Source organism: Cupressus sempervirens, chromosome 2 (assembly GCF_028749045.1).
Source record: "Cupressus sempervirens isolate cs-2001-9-10 chromosome 2, ASM2874904v1, whole genome shotgun sequence".
In the NCBI taxonomy this organism is placed as follows: domain Eukaryota; kingdom Viridiplantae; phylum Streptophyta; class Pinopsida; order Cupressales; family Cupressaceae; genus Cupressus; species Cupressus sempervirens.
Genome location: NC_143119.1, coordinates 42,883,865 through 42,907,817, shown reverse-complemented (window position 1 = coordinate 42,907,817; position 23,953 = coordinate 42,883,865). Strand labels below are relative to the sequence as shown.

Below are 23,953 nucleotides of genomic sequence, written 5' to 3'. Positions count from 1 at the left end.
AATGGGGTAGCAGAAAAAAAGAACAGGACAATTATAGGGCCTACTAGAGCTATGATCTGTGACCAAAATCTAAATTATTATCTTTGGGTAGAAGCCTCTTTTACTGCTTTATTTATTGAAAACAGAAACACTCACTCCTATCTTAAAGATAAAACCCCTAAAGAAGTATTTACTAAAGTGAAACCCAATATATATCATCTTAGAATTTTTGGATGTCCTGTATATATCCATGTTCCAAAAGAAAAGAGAACCAAGTTAGAACTCTGTGGGAAGAAAGGCATTTTTGTAGGGTATAGTGAAACATCTAAGGCATATAAGATTTTCATACTTGGACAGAAAAGCATTGAACTTAGTATGGATGTAATTTTTGAAGAAGACCTTCCATTCAAAAGAGCCATAAGTTCTGACGGACCTTCTCCTTTGTCTAGTTCTGAAAGAAACAGCGAGTCTAGGTCCCAGAGGAAGAACTTAGAAGAAATTGAAGATGAAATTTAAAATATGAACCTTGAAGAAAATTCAAAGAGAAGACCACTTTGGGCGATTAAAATAGTTGAAGCAGCTCAAGACTTTGCTGCACCTTCTGGAATAGTCAAAGAAAGAAAAAGCCCTAAAAGATTCTCTACTTATAAAACAAACATGAGTGACTTACCCAAAACAGAACCAACCAATCTTTCTAATGCTATTAAACATACAAATTGGGAAGACGCTATGATAGAAGAATACCAATCTATCATGAAAAATGATGTTTGGGAAATTGTTCCAAAATTTAAAGGAAAATCTGTTGTTTCTTCCAAATGGATATTAAAAATAAAGCATGCTGCTGATGGTAGTGTTGAGAAGTATAAAGCCAGATTTCTAGCCAGAGGATTTTCTCAGAAAGAAGGGATTCATTATGAAGAAACCTTTGCTCCTGTTGCCAGATATACCTCCGTAAGAGCAGTCTTAGCAATTGCCGCATCAAAGGGATGGAAGATACATCAGATGGATGTAAAAACAACATTCCTAAATGGAAAGATTTCAGAAGAAGTATGTTTGCAGCAACCTAAAGGATTTGAAACTCGTGATCCTAACGCTTTTGTTTGCAGGCTCAAGAAAGCTCTCCATGGACTTAAACAGGCTCCCAAGGCCTAGTGTGAAAGAATTAATAAGTATCTAACCTGCTTAGGATTCTCCAAGAATGAAGCTGATCGAAATTTATATTATAAAAGAGATAAAGATGATATGGTAATTTTAATACTGTATGTTGATGATTTACTAATAACTGGTGACGATCATCTCATAGATCAATCCAAGTAAGATCTAACTAGATAATTTGAAATGAAAGATTTGGGACTCCTTTATTTCTTCCTAGGACTAGAAGTACGACAGAATTTTGATAGTATCATACTTAATCAAGGAAAGTATTCATCAAACATTTTGAAGAGATTTGGAATGTGGAATTGTAAACCTCTGTTGTCTCCAATGGAGACTAATCTACATAAACTTAAGGAAGCAACAACAGAATCACCTTCCATAGATTCTACTCTCTATAGACAAATGATTGGGTCCCTTATGTACTTAGTAAATACAAGACCAGATATTTGCTATGCAATTAATGCCTTACGTCAGTTTTTGTGTGAATCAAAGGAGACTCACCCAATTGTGGTAAAACACATTAGGAGTTACTTAAAAGGCACTATTAACTTTGGACTGAAATACGAAAAAGTTGCTTTAGATTACTCTTTAGATTTACCCTGTATAATATCACTAGTAGCAGTGATTTGTCATATCACAAGTTTAGTAATATGACTTTGTATCATGTGTTCTATGATACCAGATACTACGAAGAATCAAACAGATATAGAATATTAATTCTTGCTTATTCATCTGTATTGGTGTTTCTAGATATAATATCTATCTATAGGATTATCAGGTTAAGAGGAAGTGTTAAGAATATTACCCAGATAACCTATAGGTCTGATAGTATAGACTGTACTTTCCTTTTCTTATTATATATATATATATATATATATATATATATATATATATATATATATATATATATATATAAGTTGGCATTATATTAGATATATAACTCTTCCTATTGGAGCCGGCAACTTCTCATGAAGCAACATTATAATGCTTAATTAAACTAACACATACTTAAGTGTTATTATATTTGTTTTCCCAAATCACTGACTTAAGGGGAGTTTAGTTAGTGCGAGTTTAGGAAGGGATATGTCCCTTTGAGGGACATACCCTTTAGTAAGGATATATAGGAGGGTTATTGGTGTAGTTAGAGAATACACATAAACAATTAAGTCTACTCTTCTAAGCACCAATACCCTGCAATCAAAGTTCAAAAGATACTCTCAGTCACAAGGTTAATTATTATATTCGCATAAGAGAAGTTCAATTTTCCCCATATATTACACCACTAAGGTTATTTTCTCAGCAATATATTAGACTGATCTATTTGCAGATATATAATTCTCAGATCAGAATTATAAGTGTAAACTTCATAATATTCAGAACGTAGAAGATCATTACAAGCAATCAAAGAAGGAAATAGAAGTCTGATTCAAAGAATTTTCATATAGAATTCTGATTCAAAGAATTTTCATAGAAGTTCGATTTTCCCAACATATTACACCATTAAGGTTATTTTCTCAGCAATATATTAGACTGATCTATTTGCAGATATATAATTCTCAGATCAGAATTATAAGTGTAAACTTCATAATATTCAGAACGTAGAAGATCATTGTAAGCAATCAAAGAAGGAAATAGAAGTCTGATTCAAAGAATTTTCATAATCTTTACATGAATCTGGCTTTATATCTTACAATGCTTCCATCAGCAACATGCTTGCTTTAAATATCAATTTAGAAGGAACAATAGATTTTCCCTCAAGCCTTAGAACAATTTCCCAAACATCATTCCTAATAATGGATTCATATTCTTTCGTCATAGCATCCTTCCAAGTTGTATGTTTATCAGCATTTGAAACATTGGTTGGTTCTGCTTTAGACAAATCACTCATGTTTGTTGTATAGCTAGAAAATGTTTCTTCATAATCAATTCCCTCCTTCTGAGAAAATCCTCTGGCTACGAATCTGGCTTTATATGTTTAATTCTATCCTCAACAACATGCTTGATTTTAAATGTCCATTTAGAAGAAACAACAGATTTTCCCTCAGGCCTTGGAATAATTTCCCAAACATCATTCTTAAAGATGGATTGGTATTCTTCCGTCATAGCAGCCTTCCAAACTGTATGTTTAATAGCATCTAAAACATTCGCTGATTCTGATTTAGATAAATCACTTATGTTTGCTGCATAGCTTGAAAAAGTTTCTTCATAATCAATTCCCTCCTTCTGAGAGAATCCTTTGGCTACGAATCTAACTTTATATTTTCAATTCTACCATTGGCAACATGTGTGATTTCAAATATTCATTTAGAAGAAACAAAGGATTTTCCCTTAGGCCTTGGAACAATTTCCCAAACATCATTCTTAGCAACGGACTGGTATTCTTCCGTCATAGCATCCTTCTAAGCTGTATGTTTAATACCATAACATTGGTTGCCTCTAATTTAGAGAAATCACTCATGTTTGTTGCGTAGCTAGAAAATCTTTTGTGTCTTTTGCTTTCTCTGAAGGTTCCAGAGAGTGCAACAAAATCTTGTGCTTCCTCTACAATTTTAATAGCCCAAAGTGGTCTTTTCTTAGGATTTTGAGTTTTCTCAAGATTAAGATTTTGAATTTCACCTTCAATTTCTTCAATGTTCTCCCTTCGAAACTTAGATTCATGATTTTCTTCCAAACTAGGTATATGTGTAGGATTTTCAGAAATTAGGGTTCTTTTGAATGCTAAATCTTCTTCAAATATTACATCCCTATTGAGTTCAATGTTTCTCTGACCAGATATGCAAACTCTATAAGCTTTAGCAGTTTTGCTGTACCCGACAAAAGTACGTTTTCTCCTAAAGGCTTGTAACTTAGTTCTTTTTTCTTTTGGAACATGTATGTATACTAGGCACAAAAATATCCTAAGATGACTTATATTTGATTTAACCTTAGAAATAACTTCTTCAAGAGTCTTCTCTCTAAATTTTGATCAAATATCATAGTTGTTGCTACTTCTATAATTGTTTTATTCTTCCTTTCTACTACCCAGTTTTGCCATGGGTTATAAGGAACAGTATACTCCCTCTTAATTCTTGCTTCTTTACAAAAATCTTTACACAAATCTGAAGTATATTCCCCTCCATTATCAGTTCTAAGTGTTTTAATTTTGTGTCCTGATAGGTTTTCAGTTAAGGATTTAAATTCTTTAAATCTCTTAAGGATTCCTTCTCATTCTTTACATTTTAAGTAGTAAATCCATTTTTTCCTAGAGAAATCATCTATAAAAAGTATTTAGTACTAGAACCCTACAAGAGAAGGAATAGACATTGGTCTAGATAAATCTGAGTAGACTAATTCTAAAACATTGTTAGTTTTTTTAGTGCTATCTTGAAATGAAATTTTGGCATTCTTACCTAAAGCGCATCCTTTGCATATGTTCGAATGATTTTATTCAATTTATATAAACTAGTAACTATCTTTTCCATAGTCAATAAGGCTTTAAAGTTTAGATGGCCTAACCTTTTATGCTACATTTTGTTTATATCCGCAGTTTCATGAATTAAGGCTTGAGTAGCTTCTATATTTAATCCATATAAGCATCCCTTTCTTTGACCAATCAACTTTGATTTCTTAAATGAAGAGTTCTTAGACCAGGTCACTACTTTCGTCCAAGAATGCAACCTTATGTCCATCATCTTCAAGTGTTGTAACAGAAATTAAATTTCTCTTGATCCCTGGTACATAGAGTACTCTTTTGAGATGATGAAAAATACCCAACTTCAGTTTCAAGGTGCAGTTCCCAATTCCTTTGATAGAATGAGTTGAATTATCACCTATGGTAACTTCATCATTAACTTCTTCTGATATTGAGTATAGTACTTCTTTGTATCTTGCAATGTGTCAAGATGATCCACTATCAATTACCCATGCTTTGCTTGATACTTCATTTGATAGTGCTAAATACAATACACGTTTCTTAGGATCATAGTTTTCCCCTTTCCTAGTAACGTTTGTACAGTCTAGTTTTTGCTTTGTATTCTCAGGGCGATTAGATTTATAGCGTCCAAATTTTTCACATTTGAAGCATTTTATTTTGGATAAATCTTCCTTAGGTTTTTCATTTCTTTGATTACCCTTCTTGTTCTTGAAATGCTTCTTCTTACCTGTTTAGGAATTTGTGTTGAGAACATGAAGTTCTTCATCTTTAGTTTTTAATTTCCCTCCTTTCTTGAGTTGCCTACATTCTTCTTGAAGCCAATCTCCTTTAAGTCTATTGAAGTCTGAACGTTTGTCTCTAGCACTTACTCCTTGTGAGAATGGTTCCCATGAATCCGGTATCCCATTTATAGCCATAAGTGATAGCTCTTTGTCTTCAATTATGGTCCCTATACTTGCATGCTCTTGTCTTAGACTAGCCATCCTTAGGAAGTATGAATTCGTAGACTCTCCCTTCCTTATCTTTATATGATTTAGTTGCCTTTTTAGTGCAAGGGTTCTAGTTGCATTGTTAACCTCGTATGTATTTAATAATGCACCCATCATATTAAATGCTGTTTGGTGTTTCATTAGCATAAGTACTATTTCATTTTTAACTCCATCTAATATGATTGGCATGACTTTTCTGTTTCCTTTAATCCAAATAGTTTTATGAGGATCATCATCAAGTTGCTTGGATTCCTTATCAATGAATTATATTACATCATTGTCTTCAAGGATCATCATAATTCTAAAATTCCAAGCAACAAAGTTTTTTTTTCCATCAAACCTGTTTTCGGTTCTAATTGCGCTAGCCATTGAAGGTAACAAGATGTTGATAGATATTTTAAGTTTGATTGTCAATTTGTAGAGCCTAGGTTTGACTTACTAGAGCCTAGCACTTAGTAGAGCCTTGTAGAGCCTAGGTTTGACTACTATATTATTCTTGTATTATATGTTAATGATTATTCTTGTTTATGCAAGACGGGTGAATTATTATTATTATTCATCTAAATATGTTGAGGTTGCTATTTTTATTAGTGTTATTGATTGGTCACCTTAGTATCATAGTTTGCTGGAATCGGGACAAAAAGTTTTAAATCATGGGAACAATAAAAAATGGCCTTGCATTTCAGAATTTGAAGCTATGGTGGAAAAGGTCATTTTCAGAGCCAAGAGCAACTAATAAATTAGTTTATAATGGTACTTTATTATGTTTTAATGTTGTGTGTGGGAAGCTTCTTAATTGAAGTTCATTTGGAAAATTTTGTGCCATTTGGAGATTATAAATATGAGCCCATTTGATAAGTAAAGCATCCATTTAAATATTATTTTCTTTTGTTGTCTTCATGACATTTCTGAGTCTGAAATTTGTGCCCTTGTTGATGTATAAGGGTTGGAAATTCTAAGAATTGCACTTGCAATCTAGTTGCTGAGGTATAGCTAAGATTGCCCAACTTCTCTATTGTTCGTCACTATATCTAAAAAGTATTTTTATTCCACTACTGAAGTATAATGGATCTGAGGTTTGTTAAAATCTCCTCCTGTGAATCCTGTGGCTTGGAGATTTGGAAAGTGTGGGCCCCCTTCCAAATCCGTCAGGCGGTGAGATAAAATATGGTGGACATTAGATTGATCAGCACAATCGATATTTTATTTCTCAGATAGAATATAGAGTTGTTCATTGAGTTTGCCTTATGGTGGTTATATAATGCAGCTAATAACAAATATGTACCACAATTGATATTGTTTTAAACAAACAGAATAATAGTTTTTGTACGGCCTTCTTTAAAGGTTGTAGGTAGTTATGACAAGAAAATAAAATATAGGAAACGATGGTTATTCATGGCAAGACAAATTTATTTGTCTCTTTGCTATATTTGCAGATTATTGAGTTTGCAGAGAGAAAATATAGGAGATTGCTGCTCCAAACCACCGTCCTCCAATTTGCTCATAATAAGAATTGTTTCAATCCAAAACCAAAACAAACCTTTTACCCCAAGACAAGTAATATTGAAGTAGAATTACGTGGATCAGAATTGGCAAAGCTACGTCATCATGTAGAGTGCTGCAACTTCCTTTATCTCATCTCTTAGCCCTCATTTAAGAGCTGAATAGTTGAAACCGTTGGGTCCTCCATTTTCTAATTACAGAGCAATTTCATTTTAGAGAGAATATAATACAGATTAGATAGGAAAGAGCATGCATAACCCATTGGCTAAAAGGCTGTAATTGGAAGGCTGAGATCAATGGTTCTAAACCATTGGTCTCCCATTTTATTTGAAATGAGCATTGTTATTTGAGTAAATGGAATGTGACATTTTGAAAATCATGCATGGTGGAGTGGTAATAGAAATAAATAGGATTTGGTAGGTTGCATGTTCAAATCTCGCTCCATCATATTTTTAGCAAACAATATTCAAACAATATTCCTCTTGATTCTGACCATAGTTTGCTACTTAATTTTAGCCACAATATTCTCCTTGATTTTAACCATAATCTTCTCCTTGATTTTAGCCACAAGCTTCTTCTTGATTTTAGTCATAAATAATTAATATTGAATTTGCTTATAGGCTGTCACATATTTGGGATTTCTTCTCCATATGAAATATGAATTTCCCATGGCATAATAAATGCTAGTAAAATACAATCAAATATTTTATCTAAAAACTAAAATAAATATTACGTATATATATTGAAATACATGCAACAAAACATGGGAAAATGGAATAGAACATGGAATGTGAAAATAAGGATGAAGGCTTATGTAAAGGGTAAAATATAAGATAATTTCTAACAAATCACTCTCATCACTTACCTCGCCTACTACTTCTCTAAGTCCCTTTTTCTCTCTTTTTCTCCCTCTAGTTGGTCTCATTGTTGGTTTAGAAGGGCCACAACCCTTCTAGGTACTATTAGAATTGAGATTGATTGTCTTCTCCTATTCCAGTATCCTTTGAATGACCCTCCACCTCCTCCCTCCTAGGGAGCAATTGAACATGTCCATCAGGAATGATATTTATAGGTAGTACATTCCATAGTAACAAGACTCGCCGCGAGTTGGGCAAGTTCTCTGAATTAGCTAGTCAAGTTACCTAAGCCGAGTCAAAATAACTAAGTTGACTCGGCTGACTCAGCAGGGAAACTACACTGACTCATCTGACTTGGCTGATTTTTAATTTTTTTGCCTTTGTAGTTACGTAATCGATGTATGTTATGTATGTGATCAAATTACCTTCTATTTTATGATGTTTTTGTGTCTTTAATCTTTATTCAATCAAGGGTGCACGGAATTAATTTAAATAAAAAAAAAATTCTAAATTTCAAGGGTTTTATTACTTTGCCAAGTTACTTCCAAGTCATAGGTGAGTTCGAGCTAGGTAACGAGTTGAGTTACCCTTGTCAAGTTTGAGCCAGGTCCGAGTCTCGTTACTTTGGTACATTCACATCACCTCGGTAAGCACCTCACTAGTTTCTTTGCCCAAAGATGTCTTTTATGTTGAGCACTTTTTGGAGCTTCAAGATGACATCATTGTGTATCCTTTTTATACCTCTTTTCATCGGCTGTAGTCCTTCAAGATTTCCTTTGGGTTGTTCGAAGCCAGTTCCCACCATCTTTGAGATGGTATTAACCACTAGTTGGATAGTATTTGCTAGCTTTGTACTCTTAGTGAGGTGGAGTTTGAGGAGCACATTATCTTCCATTGCATAGGCAAGTTCAATTGTCTTTTCATGGAGGCCTGATCTCTCTCATCCTTTAGGTACATAGATCATACTGAACACCAGTTGGATAGGATTTGCTAGCTTTGTACTCTTAGTGATGTGGAGTTTGAGGAGCACATTATCTTCCACTGCATAGGCAAGTTCTATTGTCTTTTCACAAAGGCCTGATCTCTCTCCTCCTTTGGTTAGATAGATCGTACTGACCACCAATTGGATAGGATTTGCTAGCTTTGTACTCTTAGTGAGGTGGAGTTTGAGGAGCACATTATCTTCCACTGCATAGGCAAGTTCTATTACATTTTTAGGGAGGCCCGATCTCTCTCCTTTAGGTACATAGATCAAAGATGTGTTTCTCTTTATATGCAAGAGGCCATCTGTGCATGGGATCATTCTTTTTGGCGCCACTTTTGCCCTTTGTCTAATCAGCTCATTACCTCATTCTTGCTTAGTTTGGTGTGTGGCACCAAGAAGCATTTACCTTTGCCTTCTCATTCCAAGTTTGTGAGACCCACAGATCTTACTCATACAGATCCACTCCCTGGCAGGTGAGTCACCTTCAGAAGCAGCATCATCGGCACCACCCAGGTTGTCCTTGGGTTTTTTTTTTTTTTATTGCCTCCTTGATTCCCTAGTTTGTTTAGTGGCTTAAGGTTGTTTTCTTGCCCTTCTACCCTCTTTATGTTTGTCAAGGTCCAGGATTCTTTTTCCTTCTTTTCGTTGCTCTTTGTTTTGTGGTCACCATTTGGTGTTCCTTCTGTCGGTTGTTCTCTTGTTTGGCTCTTTAGTCCCATTGACTTGTTGTGGTCATTTGTTGGACATGAGTAAAATAATAAATTTATCATTATCTTTTTTCTTTCTTATTATCCACCATTAAATTCCCCTATTTCTCCAACTAATAAATGAGGTTTCAGCGTCTTTGGGTTCTCTAACAGTGTGCTTTGATTCTCTTGATATGTTTTGAACTCATGCAAATATTTTATCTGGAGTTCTTGATTCTTCGTTATTTTTAAATAGCTACTGAAAACTAAACAACAAATTGCTACAACTGCTAAGGAGGAACAAAAGTCCATTAGGAAAACTAGCGAATCCAATCTTTAGCACATGTGCAAATAGCTGGTCTTAGAATTCTAGTTGCTGAAACTTTTATACATTGTTATGCAACTAAAAAATGTCTGCAACATCCTTGATGTGCTAGTAGGAAGTAGGCTTTGATTTTCCTCTATAGGGAGACCTCTCCAGCGAATTAGACACTCTCGAATCACCCTGCTTCTCAGTCGGTGTTCCCTGTCTTCCAAGATCTGGAGATGGTATAATATGTTGTCCTAGTGCCTTTTTTAGACACAACACGTGGAACACATTATGAATCCTATTGCATGATGGTAACTCAATCTCATATGCAACCTCTCCAACACGCTTGATAATCCTGTATTGTCCATAAAAACAAGGTTTAAGCTTCTCAGCACCACACCTTTGAAAGGTGCTCCATTGGTAAGGCTACAGTCATAGGCACACTATATCCCCCACTTCAAATATCCTCTCAATCTTGTGTCGATCAGCATAGACCTCCTGCTGATTCTATGCCTGCTGAGGATTCTCTCTAAGAAATCTCATGATGTCCTGGTTCTTCTGTATGCAATCCTATGCCAAAGGAACCCTATTGTCACTAATCACCAGATCAACAAAAGATAGAGCATCATAACCATAAAGGGCTCTAAATGGAGTCATAGCAATCAACATATGATATGTAGTATCATAACAATACTTTCCCAAGTGCAACCAATGCACCCATGTCCGTTGTTGCGCTACTCTGATATAAACATCAAGATCTTCAAAGTGTAGCATCTCACCATGAATCCACTACAGGAATATATTATGCATGTTGATTCCTGGATTCCAAACCAATTTCAAAACAAATGCAACATATTCATATTGCACCTGTCTGAATAGATGTGCAAACCCATATTGCCAATGCCTCTCCATGAGGTCCCTACTAACAATCCTTTAACTCGATGCAATCCGAGTAAACTTACAAAATAACATGCTCAACCACAACATGCGACCCTCCATATCTCTCAAACATACAACCGGCTATTCCATTCTAACAAAAATGCCCAAACACTCCAAACCATGAAGCAATATATGGAAGTCTATGTAAAGTGATGTATCTCGCGAATCAATACCTAGGTCCCATAACAAAACACATCTACTGTGTGTGATGTAGAAGAACTTCATATTATCACCATCACTATCAAGTAACCCTCTATTTATGCAGAATACCATAACTATGGGTCAGTAATATCTTGCATTCTCAAAAACTATTAACAATGGCCACCATATCTCACTGTCATAACTCCGACCAGCAACACAAGTGATATCAAACAGACTATCAAACCAATTCCAATCAACAACAAACACTCCCCACTCCATCGCTAACCTATAAGGGCACCTCCCAACACTCCCATATTGTTGAAAACCTAATGTAGACAGTGAAAAACTCGGATGAGTCATAATATACCAATTAGGATAGTCACTAATCCTCAATGGATTGAAGAGTACAAAGTCACCAATCAACAAGGTTATTTCTGCCTTGTCAAGGAAACTGTAAGGCCACCTCTTAACAGAAGTATATGTGTCATCCATGCATAAGGGACAACTTTTGAGTGGCCGGCCCACCAAGTGTATGCTCAACTTCACAATCATACTCCAAGATAAAGCTCGTCATATCATTTGTGTCATCAAGATCAAGAGCCTCCTCATCATCTAATTCAAAGGGTTGGTTATCTAAAATTAAATCAGCACTCATTTCGGAAAAGGGGTTATCAGCAATGACTGAATGTATGTCATCAACTTTTTTAAGTCTATAGGCAACAAGCTGATGAGAACGGGAAGTAAAATTGCCACTATCCAAGCTCAGAATTTTGGAATCCTCCTCTATACCTTCTTTGGAATCATCTTGTATATCCTCAGTATTGGAACTATTGGTGTCATTGGATAATGTATCATCAAGTGGTTCCTCTTCCTCATTCACCTCATCAATATGTTGTCTTTTTGAACAGGCTGTTGCAAGAAGTAGGTTTTCTGATTGAGCTGAAGTAGAATGTAGTAGACTCAGCTCCAGACAATGTTCCTCCCATTGATGTTCTGATTTTCTAGGTAAAGCATGGATTAAACTCAACTCCCTACTTAGTTCTTCAATCTAATTTTCTGCCATGAGGAGAGCTGCTTGAGAATTTTCCAAATTTTTTCTAACCTTTAAAAGTTCTAAAATAAGTTGATCAATCTCCTCATCTTTCCCCATCAAAGCAATAGAGTAAATAACACCAAGGTCAAGGAGATGATCTCTATCTAAAAAAAGGTTTAAGTAATTATTTTTCATTGCCTACATGGCTGTCTTAAGCACAAGAAAATCAGAGATTGATGAAGCCTCTTCTTTACATTTATGTCTTCCCTCAAGTTGGACCTTCCAAATGTAGCTCTCTACTAACTTGTGGGAACTATCAAAATGTGACAAGGCTGCAATGACATTTTCTTCACCAACCTTCAGTTGGCTATCCAAAATAAGCTTATGGACATGTGTAAATCCATAAGCAAAGGATGTGGACTGCCATTGAACAGCAGGGCTCTCTTCAATATCCTCTTTTAATACCCCCTCAAGATCTTCATGTGGTAATTCCTCTTGCTGGTTATTGTTGGTCCGTGTTTCCTTTGTTCATTTATTTTCTCTCCCAATACTTTCTTTTGTATCCTTTGATTCTTCTTTCCTTCCTTGCTGTTGATATGAACTTTTGGATACCAAATCATCCTCGGCATCTAATATACCCACAAATTGTGTGAATGCAAGCATGTCTTGTATCTCATTAGGAAGAGAAGGATATTGATGGTAGCTGCTCATTATTGCATCATTGAAAGCCTTAGCAGGAGGCCTCTTATTTGTACCTATTCACGTAGATGAAACCTTAGAGCACCCATTTCTCATTCTAGCCATGGTATTCACCTGCAACTAATCCAACAGGCTGGTAGGAACTTCCTGTTCGATTCCAAAACCTTGCTTAAGTTGAGCTCTCCTACGCGTATAAAATCTATGTATCTCAGCTCTTGGATGCATAGATTTGTAATCAAATCCACAGGCTGGCAAGATCAAACTCTGATACCACTGAAATATCCCAAATGGATATTTGCTCTATTGTTGCTATAATATTTAATTATATAAATTATATTTTCCTATAGATTTTCCTTTGATCTTATTGAGCTAGACAGAAGTTGCAGAAGAATGTTATTTCTTTTTGTATTTTTCAGAATATAGGTATTACAATGAATAAATAATAATAACTAATAAATAGAAGTGATAGAAATAATATGCACCAATACATACTAATCCAGAAATGATTCTAAAACCATACCAGCAGAGTCTAATTTGTTCTAGAATAGTACCAATACAAATGTGCTTCAAACAAGATGGATGCTAGCTGAAAATGGGATCCAGGTGAGCTGCTGTTATAAATGCCAGGCTGAACCAAAGTGGCCACCTTCCCTAAAAATCTACAGTTTGCAAAGTGTAACTGCAATACTAGAAATTGATCCACTGCCTTGATCAAACTATATGCATAGGAACCTTCGAAACTGATCTTGTTGAGGGCTATGTCCAAACAAATCAGCTCTCAGCACTAGGGTTTGCGTCCCAGGAGAGGAATGCTCGTCCAGAGCAATGGTGTCCAAAATAGGATGATAAAATGATAAAAAATACTCCTCTTTAGGTTGCCTTCTCCTTATATCCCCTCTCCAAGGCAATTTGAACCTTAAAAGAAGCCTAAAGCAGATTGCATTTGAACCTTATAATATAACATTATTTTCCTAATAAAGGCGTCCAAATAAAAGGAAATCATTACTTTACTAATGACAAATAGCTCCAACCATCAAATAAGTCTCAGCAAGCGATAATCAAACACTAGAGATTGAGCTCTTTCCAACGAGCTATCACACATAGGCAAATCGATCCAAATGGAGCCAAAAAACTCCTTATTACTCCAAAATGGCTAAAATCTCAGCCTTATTTAAATTATTAAAATGCTAACTGAGGAGAATATTTAAATATATTAAAATATTTCCCAAGTAGCCAAGGAACAACCCAAACACCTTTAAAATATGAAACTGAGTTTGTCACCTGCCTGTGACTAATGTCGGACAACCTAGGCCAACTAGCAGTCACACCCTCAAATCTAGGGATACTCCTAAAATAAAGGGAACACACCCAAATCTCTTGAAATTGAGACCAGTGGGTGATCTCATAGAACCTCAACTCTGGAAATGTCACCACCTCCTAAAAGATAGGAATCTCCTCCTACAATCAAAGAATGTAATGGGCACCCCTGAATGTCCCAAAAACTAAACCAAATTGCTGAAAGGAATAATGTCAAACAGTTTGCATTCAACCTCTTATTTCTCCGTTTAATATTTTAAACCCCTTATAACTCCAGAAATCAAACATTTATTTCCTTGTTGTGTTTGTGCATGGAATTGGTATCATACAACATAAACAAGAAAGAAACTACAATAATATGCAAAAGTGGAAATGAACTACAGCCAAATAAATGTTATTTTCAGAATTCATAAAACCAAATACATGGCAGATTTATCAACTCGCTAATTACTTCAGCATTATTGACATAATACTCCAGCACATGCTTTCGAACTTGTTGTTAAAGTACTTTGTCCTTCAATCAGTCCACTACCTTCGTAATATCATTCTCTCAAAGCGGCATAAGCGTCGGACAAGTAGTGAAGAAGATATGAGCAAAATACCAAATCCGCCTGTAGCCGGAAATGCAACTAAACTGCCTGATAATGAAGCCGATAACAGAGAATTCCAAAGGCCAAACCCCAAGGGAATGACGTCTAGAATGTTACAAGAGAGGATAAACGTCCTCAAATGCCAAGAACGGAGCTGCAACTCACACACCAATTTCTTCTCATATTCAACCTGTCTAATGAAGCCACAAATGCTTCCTTTTATTCTATTCCCAAGGGTTCGCTCAACTCATATGGGCAATGAGGGATAAAAGATGTGCAATATAAAACATATATTAAAATACCCCTTATGTCTTCCTTGGGTACACATCACCATAAAATAAATATTAAAGTAACACTTTAATATTTTACAATTAAATTAGACGTTACTTTAATAAAACTTCAGGCATTAAAATGTATTAGCAATCGGACTCCGAATAATGCGAGTGATAGCTCATCGGAAAGCTCTCACCGAGGAGTATCGAATCCAATCACCAAAATTCACCTGCACTGTGTCCTGCCGACTTACTAAAAATAGTAAGTATGCCTGAAACTGAGTAAATCAACTTCGTTTTGGCCCAAACTGGAAATGACTAGGCCAAAACACTCCAAGATCCCATTAAACCCTTCGTTAGCCCTCGAGACCATGTAGAACAAGGCTAACGCACACACACTTGGTCAACTGCTAAAATGGGGACATTACAGTCCACCACCCTTGAAATTGCTTGTCCTCAAGCAATCTCAGTCCAGCCTGCTGAATAACCTGCTCACTCTCCCATGTAGAATCTTCCTCCGGCAGGTCTTTCCATCTGACCAAATACTCCTTCACTATCCTGTTTCTAAACTTCCTCTCTCTGGTGTCCAGAATAGCCTCGGATACTAACACAAGCTTCCCCTCCTCATCCAAAGGGGGTAAATCTGCAGAAGGCACTACACTCTGACCAATGGCTTTCTTAAGCCTAGACACATGAAACACATTGTGCACTCGATTGCCCTCTGGAAGCTCAAGCTCATAGGCGACTTTGCCCACTTTGCGAATCACCCTGTAGGGACCATAAAATCTAGGTTTCAACTTTTCAGCTCCGCTCTTCTTGAGCGATGACTGTCTATATGGTTGTAGCCTCAAGTAAACCATATCCCCTACCTCGAAACTACGCTCTATTTGGTGCTGATCAGCATACAATTTCTGTTGATTCTGGGCCTGTTGTATATTCTCTTTGAGCACTTTCAGGATGTCCTGACTATCCTGCAATAAGTTTTTGGCTTAGGGCACTCTACTGTCCCCCAAAACTAAATCCATGAAGCTAGGTGTTTCATAACCATAGAGTGCCATGAAAGGAGTCATCTTGATGGACATATGATAAGTGGTGTTATAACAATACTCTCCCATATGCAACCATCTGATCCAAGCCTTTTGTTGTGTAGTTACATAGTTCCTCAAATATCCTTCCGCCCATTTATTCACAATCTCTGTTTGCCCATCTGTTTGCGGATGATAACTAGTGCTAGGTGTAAGATCTGTACCACACAACCTAAACAACTCTTGCCAAAACTATCCCGGTCGCTGACAATGAATCTGGGCAGCCCATGTAACCTGAATATCTCTTTAAAGAAAAGATCTGCCACCTGTGCTGCTGTGTAAGTGGACGGAATAGCAAAGAAGTGAGCAAACTTCGTCAAGCGGTCCACCACCACATAGATGCAATCCCTTCCCTGCACTCGTGGTAAACCAGTGATGAAGTCCATCGAAATACTTTCCCATTTCCTATCAGAAATGGGCAAGGGTTGTAATAAACCTGCAGGAAATGTGTGCTCTCCCTTATTCTGTTGACAAACCACACACTCCCTGACATACCTCTGAACATCATCTTTGAGCCCTTTCCATGAAAACCGCTCTCAGATCTACCTGTAGGTCTTGAAGACCCCCGGATGTCCAGCTGTGGGTGCATCATGAAATGCCTTCAGTATTGCCTCTCTCAAATGTGATGACGGAATCAAATAAACCCTTTCCTGAACTCTGATCAATCCATCTATCACCTCATAGCGATCATCCTGTATGGTACCTGAAATCAATCCAGAAGCCCAAGCATCTCCCACATACTCTGCTATAATCCGATCTCTCCAATCTCCTGAAATTTCTGCCAGAGCACATAAATGAGGTCTCCGAGATAAGGCATCAACCACCACATTTTTCTTACCTTTGACAAACTCTATGTCAAAGTCATAAGCCTGCAATTTAGTCACCCATTTTTGTTGCCTGTCATTAAGATCACGCTGGCTCATGAAGTATTTAATACTGTTGTGATCAGTCTTGATCACAAAACGTCCACCTACCAAATATGATCGAAATTTGGCCAATGCATGCATTATGGCCAACATCTCCCGGTCATAGACAGAATAACTTTTCTCAACTCCTCGGAGCTTCCTACTCTCGAATGCAATGGGATGCTTCTCCTGCATCAATACTGCTCCAATCCCATCATCTGATGCATCACAATGAAGCTCAAAAGGCTTCGTGAAATCCGGTAGAGCTAGAACTGGACATGAAGACATTACCTGCTTGAAATGCTCAAAACACCTCTGTGCTGCCCCTGTCCACACGAAGGCTCCTGTCCTGGTAAGATCTATCAAGGGTGTAGCAATCTGTGAGAATCCCTTAACAAACCTCCTATAAAAACCACATAAACAAAAGAATCCCTTAAGCTGTGTAAGGTTTGTAGGAGTAGGCCACTCAACAATAGCTCTAATCTTTTCGGGATCAACCTGAACGCCATCTGCACTAATGATATGCCCAAGGTAAAGGAGCTCAGTCATGCCAAACTCACATTTAGATTCCTTGGCATACAATGACTCTCTCTCCAAAATAGATAACACCTCCTCCAAATGATGTAAGTGCTCCTCCCAGGTCTTACTGAAGACCAAGATGTCATCAAAGAAGATCAAGACAAATCTCCTCAGCTGCTTCCTGAATACCTGGTTCATACAACTCTGAAATGTAGCGGGTGCATTGGTTAGACCAAATGGCATAACCATGAACTCAATGTGGCCATAGTGACATCGGAAGGTTGTTTTCTCAATGTCCTTTGCTCTCATCTTGATCTGATGGTATCTGGATCGCAAATCAATTTTGGTGAAGAAGCATGCCCCATGCAACTCATCAATCAGCTCATCAATCCTAGGAATGGGATACCTTTTTTTAATTGTTTTCTTATTCAGTGCCCTGTAATTGATGCACATGCGCATCGTCCCATCCTTCTTTACCAATACTACTGCTGAAGCAAAGGGGCTCGTACTGAGCCTGATATGCCCCATCTCCAAGAAATCCTTAATCGCCTTCTCTATCTCATCCTTGTGTTTCTTAGGATGATGATAGGGAGTAATCATAACTGGTTTGGCTCCCTCCTCGAGCTCAATAACATGTTCCATCCCTCTGTCAGGAGGAACCCCATGAGGAATATCGCTAAATACTTTAGCGTGTCTATCAAGTATCTTTTGGACATCTGGTGGATGACTCTTTTCTTGTGGCTCTGGTGAAGTTGGCATAATGTGGCACTCTGCCGCCCACTCTATGTCATCATGACGAAAAAGTCTCTGCATTCTCCTCAAGGACACTACTCTGCAACCTCCATCTGAAAGCCCTCTAAGTACCACAGTTCTGCCCTCATGCTAGAATCTCATCTCCAATTTCATTAGATTGAATGTGAACTCAACTAGTGAAGCCATCCATGTCATGCCGAGGATGACATCATAATCTCCCATGTCCACAACATAGAACTTATCCTCCAACTCGTAGCCATCTCCAAACCTGATGCGAAGATTAGATATCTTCCGAGTGCATAATAACTTATCACCATTAGCCACCATGACTCTAAACCCATCATGCTCCTCTGTCTGTAACCCTCTCCTGGCTACCAACTGTGCATCTATGAAGTTATGTGTAGCCCTAGTGTCAATAAGAGATATCACTTTCTGCCCCTGGATAGTACCCCTAACCTTAAATGTGATTGTCTTTTGGGCCCCTGTCAAGCGTGCCAACGATCTATCATCCTTAGGAATGTTGCTCTCCTCTATAGTGTTACCCTCATCTGAATCGGAGTGTTGATCCTCCCCTTCTGACTCTGACTCTTCTGCTGAAAAATACTCCATTTGATTTGCCTTAGCCTTGAGAGAACATTTATGAGATATGTCCCAAGGCTCTCTAAAATGGAAGCACAGCTTCTTCTTTCGAAGTTCATTCAAGGTTTCATTGTCTAGTCCTTTTGATCCTTCTTTGGGTTCGCTATACGCTTTCTGAAATGATTTTTTGTCTTTGTCCTTGCGGTAGGAAGAATCTGTTGAATAATTTTTTCCTTTGCATACCAAAGGGGCTAAATCTCGTGCCTTTTTAGTTGCTTCAGCTAATGTGAGTGGATCATGTCCCTTCACCCAACCTCGTAATGGATCAGCAAGACCATCACAAAATAACACCACCAATCTCCTAGGAGAGATATCAGTAACAAGTACAAACAAGCGCTGAAACTCGGCAATGTAAGCATCCACAGAACCTGACTGTTTTAAGTGTGCTAGCTCCTTGAAATGTAACTCGGGATCCTTAGTGTCCAATATCCCAATCAATGTTTCGGTGAATTCCTCATAGGATGTAATCTGATTATGCCCCAAAGTCACCATGCCATGATGCCACCATTCATGTGCAACGCCATCCAAGTGCATAGCCGCATACTTGATAGCCTCCTCCTCAGGCATAGGATTTAGCTGCAAGTATGTATCTACCTTCTGCACCCAAGCTCGTGCAGTCATCTTCCCTGAAGCATCATAATAAGGTAAAGAAAGTTTTCCAACTTTTTTCCTCAGCTCAAAGTTTTGATTCCTCCCTCCTACTTTAGGCATGTGTCTCATCCTCAAGTCCATATAATCTCTAAGAGAAATATCCGCCCGAAACTCTGGTCCACTAGCCTCCCAGTCCCTCCTGAACTGATCTGTAACTCGATAATCTGCAGTTCGTTTACTGGTTGAACCGGATCTCTTGGTGGGAAAGTGGGTAGAAGAGGTCTCGAGCTTGCAATCCGTGCTAGGCCTGCAACGTGTCTAAAGTTATCAGCCTCATTCCCATTGTTGCCGTGTCCATTATTACCATTAATGTTATTCTCATGACCATTGTTGTTGACTTGGCCTCCATGGTTATTGTTTCCCCCGTTGTTATTGTTTCCCTCGTTGTTATTGTTTCTGTTGTTGGCATCACCTAGATTAATATTAACACCCATCTGTCTAGCCATGAGCTGCAACATCATGTCCATTCGCCTATTCTGCTCCTGCTGCATACGCTGCCCCTGCTCTAATGGATCCAGTAACTGTTGGAACAGTACCTCCCCCTGATCTGGACCAGCATTTCTGCCTCCGCCTAATCCTGTATTCCTGTCATCTCGATCACCCATATTATTGTCCTGATCAAAGAATATCTCCTCTGTGTCTGTATGGTTGGGTTCAATGTCCACCTGCACGGATGTACTAGATTGTTTGCTTTGCAAGTCTGAAATCATATTTTGTCTTGCTGTGGTATCGCGAAAATTATATGACCCCTGTCGCATGCTCAAAGATAAATGCTTAGCCTGTGTTTTTTATTTATTTCTGATTTTAGTGTTTTGACATTTCGTCAAACACTTTTTCCCTCTATCCGGCTGTTCCAAATTCCCTATAAGACATCCACAGGATGGCAGGACTTATAGCTCTGATACCATTATAATGGGCACCCCTGAGTTTACCACGAGTGCAGGGAAGGGATTGCATCTATGTGGTGGTGGACCGCTTGACGAAGTTTGCTCACTTCTTTGCTATTCCGTCCACTTACACAGCAGCACAGGTGGCAGATCTTTTCTTTAAAGAGATATTCAGGTTACATGGGCTGCCCAGATTCATTGTCACCGACCGGGATAGTAAGTTTAGTAGTGGTTTTTGGCAAGAGTTGTTTAGGTTGTGTGGTACAGATCTTACACCTAGCACTAGTTATCATCCGCAAACAGATGGGCAAACAGAGATTGTGAATAAATGGGCGGAAGGATATTTGAGGAACTATGTAACTACACAACAAAAGGCTTGGATCAGATGGTTGCATATGAGAGAGTATTGTTATAACACCACTTATCATTTGTCCATCAAGATGACGCCTTTCATGGCACTCTATGGTTATAAAGCACCTAGCTTCATGGATTTAGTTTTGGAGGACAGTAGAGTGCCCAAAGCCAAAAACTTATTGCAAGATAGTCAGGACATCCTAAAAGTGCTCAAAGAGAATATACAACAGGCCCAGAATCAACAGAAATTGTATGCTGATCAGCACCCAATAGAGCGTAGCTTCGAGGTAGGGGATATGGTTTACTTGAGGCTACAACCATATAGATAGTCATCGCTCAAGAAGAGCGGAGCTGAAAAGTTGAAACCTAGATTTTATGGTCCCTACAAGGTGATTCGCAAAGTGGGCAAAGTCGCCTATGAGCTTGAGCTTCCAGAGGGCAATCGAGTGCACAATGTGTTTCATGTGTCTAGGCTTAAGAAAGCCATTGGTCAGAGTGTAGTGCCTTCTGCAGATTTACCCCCTTTGGATGAGGAGGGGAAGCTTGTGTTAGTACCCGAGGCTATTCTGGACACCAGAGAGAGGAAGCTTAGAAACAGGATAGTGAAGGAGTATTTGGTCAGATGGAAAGACCTGCCGGAGGAAGATTCTACATGGGAGAGTGAGCAAGTTATTCAGCAGGCTGGACTGAGATTGCTTGAGGACAAGCAATTTCAAGGGGGGTGGACTGTAATGTCCCCATTTTAGCAGTTGACCAAGTGTGTGTGTGTTAGCCTTGTTCTACATGGTCCTGAGGGCTAACTAAGGGTTTAATGGGATCTTGGAGTGTTTTGGCCTAGTCATTTCCAGTTTGGGCCAAAACGAAGTTGATTTACTCAGTTTCAGGCATACTTACTATTTTTAGTAAGTCGGCAGGACACAGTGCAGGTGAATTTTGGTGATTGGATTCGATACTCCTCTGTGAGAGCTTTCCGATGAGCTATCACTCGCATTATTTGGAGTCCGATTGCTAATACATTTTAATGCCTGAAGTTTTATTAAAGTAACGTCTAATTTAATTGTAAAATATTAAAGTGTTACTTTAATATTTATTTTATGGTGATGTGTACCCAAGGGAGACATAAGGGGTATTTTAATATATGTTTTATACATGGTTACCAGGAGACCCGTCTCCCCCCTAAAAGTGGCGTCTCGGAGACCGAGACACGTCTCGGAGACTTTTCGCGTCTCCGGAGACCTCAAAAAAGGTTGGAGACTTCATGACGAAGTCTCCTGAAGTCTCCCCGTCTCCTAATCCAAAAAGTGAAGTCTCCCCGAAGTCTCCTGATAAAATATAAATGTAAAATATAATATTAAATAATTTTATATATTTTAGCCCTCATTTAAATGTTTTTAATGCAAAAATCTAAGGTACTATATGAATTCCGTAACAACTGCTTGGTGATGTACGTCACCTACTGGAACACGATACAAGTCTAAGACAACATATTGGAAGCTGTACAGGATTGCAGTAAAGATCCCAAATCACATAAATTTATGCGGCTGAGGAATTAGGGTGCAAAAACTATTGTTAGTGCATTAGAAGATAGTATTACGTATGTTACAGAAATCTGATATGCAAATGCTTGATAATAGTATTATTCCTCATGAAAACCAAGCATCTATTTGCTGATAAAGACTCAACGATAACAGTGATAGACTAGAGGATTTATGTATGTTAACATGAATGTATTTGGTCCCATATTTCTGTTTTTTCAAGAGGATATCATGTTTCAGTTTGATGTATAAGTCATATTTGTTATTCGTACTTGTTTATCTGCTGTTGGCAATATCCTAGTACCAATATAGGAATCTTTGTTAGTTGAATCTATGTAACTGGAAAAAAAACACTATTACAAAATGATTTACTCCCTTTTAAACTAAGCAATCCTAACTCTTAGTTAGAAAATAGAAATCAAGTGTGTCTCTATGCATGCATCGATGTTGAATAATTCAATAATTTTCACAAATTTTTTGTAGCAATGCCAATTTGTCAGGTTTTAAAATCTATTTCAGTAATGTGCTTCTGTCTCTGACCGCTTATTATTATTATAATCTTTGACAGTTTGACTATATGAATCTATTTTAATTTTTAATGTGACAACACTAGTATTATTAATTTATTATTTACTTTAGTCTTTTAGTCTTACGGTATTACTATTTTGAAATTTTGAAATTTTGTATTTACTTTTAGTATTAGACTCTTTAAGTTTAAACTATTAAAAATTTATTTTTATTTTTAAAAAAAAAAAAAAAAACAATTGCCGTCTCCAAGTACCCCCGTCTCCTATTTGAAAAATTGCCGTACCGGTACCAGTACCAGTACCGGAGACCTCAAAGTCTCCCCGTCTCCCGGTGACCTTGGTTTTATATTGCACATCTTTTATCCCACATTGCCCATATGAGTTGAGCGAACCCTTGGGAATAGAATAAAAGGAAGCATTTGTGGCTTCATTAGACAGGTTGAATATGAGAAGAAATTGGTGTGTGAGTTGCAGCTCCGTTCTTGGCATTTGAGGACGTTTATCCTCTCTTGTAACATTCTAGACGTCATTCCCTTGGGGTTTGGCCTTTGGAATTCTCTGTTATCGGCTTCATTATCAGGCAATTTAGTTGCATTTTTGGCTACAGGCGGATTTGGTATTTTGCTCATATCTTCTTCACTACTTGTCCGACGCTTATGCCGCTTTGAGAGAATGATATTACGAAGGTAGTGGACTGATTGAAGGACAAAGTACTGTAACAACAAGTTCGAAAGCATGTGCTGGAGTATTATGTCAATAATGCTGAAGTAATTAGTGAGTTGATAAATCTGCCATGTATTTGGTTTTATGAATTCTGAAAATAACATTTATTTGGCTGTAGTTCATTTCCACTTTTGCATATTATTGTAGTTTCTTTCTTGTTTATGTTGTATGATACCAATTTCATGCACAAACACAACAAGCAAATAAATGTTTGATTTCTGGAGTTATAAGGGGTTTAAAACATTAAACGGAGAAATAAGAGGTTGAATGCAAACTGTTTGACATTATTCCTTTCAGCAATTTGGTTTAGTTTTTGGGACATTCAAAGGTGCCCATTACAAAGAATTGCCTCCTAAAATGAAGGAACTGTTGTCAACTAATCTACTACTGCCTGTGATACCAAATCCGGACGCTTAAAACTTTGACTGAGTCCCTGATCACCACTACCAACCTATGAGACTCCATAATAGGCTAACTCTCATGTCACTGCTAGACATAGCTAAAATGG

General features: G+C 37.6%; 1 protein-coding gene across 26 annotated transcripts in view; it reads right to left on the bottom strand.

Moving 5' to 3' along the window:
- Window positions 1-23,953, bottom strand: part of LOC149570978 (uncharacterized) — a 252,939-nt gene that overhangs the window by 142,011 nt on the left and 86,975 nt on the right. The window lies entirely within an intron of this gene.